This window comes from Gambusia affinis, linkage group LG10 (assembly GCF_019740435.1).
Source record: "Gambusia affinis linkage group LG10, SWU_Gaff_1.0, whole genome shotgun sequence".
Taxonomy (NCBI): domain Eukaryota; kingdom Metazoa; phylum Chordata; class Actinopteri; order Cyprinodontiformes; family Poeciliidae; genus Gambusia; species Gambusia affinis.
In genome coordinates, this window is record NC_057877.1 from 9,881,726 (window position 1) to 9,884,273 (window position 2,548).

The following is a 2,548-nucleotide window of genomic DNA, read 5'->3' on the forward strand; positions in this document are numbered from 1 at the left end:
AACACCACTGCTGTGGAACTCCTCTCAATCCCGAAGCCGCAGGGTTTCAGTTTGCGGTGGCAGCTGACTTCTTCCGTGTTCTCTAAAGGAGGCAGTTAAATCCACCGGCGGCAAAAGCTCGCTGCAAAAAGCTGCGGAGGCTGAGAGTTGAGACGCAGTCAGAAATAGGCAGCGACTTCTCAGAAAAAGGCTTTCGGTAGTTGCAGTATGACTGGAAGTCATGAGAAGAAGTTGTCGGCGCACTGCTGCGCAATTGTGCCCGTGTTGTATCCAGTAAAACGCAAAAACAGTAAGCACTTATGAGACAGAAAGCAGAGGCTCAGCATTAGGGAGTCTGTTGGCTGCACCTGTAATGCTAACTGTAAATGTGTGTCAACATTCACACTTGTGGTTTTGTTGTGTTTGTGTCTCACCTAACTGACAGAAAGAAGGGTAAACCGCTCCTCGGAGCAACACACTGTCGTGATAAATTTGGTTCTTTCTATTTTCAGCCCTGTCTCATTTTAGACTCGACACTTTTCTTGGAGTAGTCCTCAACCAAAACTGAGTTGAACCCAGTAAAAAGAAGAGGAGAACGAAAAACAGAATTGGTTCCGACAACCAACAGCTATGGCAGCACCATATGCTAAAACAGCTTAAAGTACTCACTTTTTAAGCTGCAGTACAACTTAGCAACGGTACAGCAGGTGGTGACTTATCCCATGTATTATGAATAAATCTATATCAATGGAAATAAATGTTGTTTTTACAGAAGTTACGACCCAAAGAAAACATGTACAATGTTAATTAAACTGGGACTGTTGAGAAACATACATTTCCATATCAAAACCTGCACTGGGACCCATTGAAATCACATTACATGACCAACTGTCTTCTTGCCTGGTCAAGAGAAGGTCATTACACACGTTTAATGAAGCAGGAAATCTGTGTTGGTACTTTGTTTTATATATCGTTGTCATATCTTCAGCTGACATGATTAATGCGTGGTAATGCTCATAAACTGCTGCAAGACTGACTGGTACCAAGTAAACGTTTGTAAATCACTAAAATAAATTCACCTTTATTTGCAGTAGCATAATCTCATGCCAAAGCATCATCCTCCATTTAGCATTAGCATGAAACAAAGGATGACTGTGCAAAAAAAGCAGGTCTTCCCAGTGTGGCAGATATGTGATGAGGTGATTCCTATCCAAAGTTGCTGGAAACATTTTTAGTGTGAACTCTTTATACCAGAAGGGTCTTGTGGATTCTACAAGAAAACATACATTTATTTTATTATTTGGTTATTCAAAAGGATGGGATAGTGATTCAAACATACAACCAAGTTAACGTGGAAAAGGTTGATTAGACACAAAGTTGAACTGTAATAAGCCAAGACCAAGCGTTGACCAGTTTGCAGAAAGGGATTGGACAAAATATAGATTGTAGGGGTCTCAGTAATTACGCCACTATGAAATAACTAATAAACAAAAAACACACAAAGAAAAGACTAGTATTTCTCAACATGGTGGTTTCCTGATTGAATAAATGTACAAAATTTCATTGATGGATTTTTCTCAGTTTTGTAATGTGAAACTGTGCTGTTGCAATTTAATGTTTTTTTTTTTTTTTAAAGAAACATTTTTACAAATGGGTGCCAAAATGTCTGACAGGCACTGTACTTTGGAGTTTTCAAAGCATAGTTCTTTAATAAACCATCACAGATACTCATCTCTGCTTAGGAGCCACACCTTGCCACAGGCCATGAGCCAGTGAAGATAAGGAACAGAAAAAGGGACAAGAGCCAGGTGGAAGAAAAAGCCAAAGGACAAAGCAAGTCCTCAGCTGTTACCAGGAAGAACAAAAGAGTTCTGGCTGGCCTGACAAGAATTTCTTCATGTTGTGGCGCAAGAAATTAGTGTGAGGACAAAGATGATTTTGTCTTAGTACAGGAGAGCTACTTTCAAGATGAGCTAACCTGTTTTGTTTTTTTTTATTTAGATGACAAGCCTATCGAACCAAAACATGCTGCAGTTTCTCACTGCCACATCATCGCCATCAGAGCTCTATTCTGACATGTCTTCTATTCTCTCATGTTCCTTTTCTTCTTCTGAACTTCCACGTTCCAGTGTCAGTGGATCAAAATGCATAAAATCTGATGGAGTGCTTTCAAACTTGTGGTGCTGTTAGTTTGCATGTTTAAGGAGACAGTTCTTTCTGCTTTCCAGGCCTTGCTGTCTGTCGTGAGCGATGGGACACCTTGAGCGTGTGAGGAATTTCATTCATTAGTTCTCAAATGGATAAGAGAACGCATGCAGACAGTATTGTTTTGTACATATGTGTGAGCCAACATCATTTCTATCAATTGGCTTCAAAGATCAGCAAAAACAGTGCAGATCGATCGTCAGTTGCATCAGCTTTTTATACATGGAAGGGCCATATTTTATTGATGCAACTTGAGGCTTCTTCACGTTTTGAAATGACTCTTATTTTGACTTACTTTGTGAAATAAAAGGCAGAGGAGTTTGTTTGATTCAACGTTATTGAATGAATACGCATGAAGACCAGC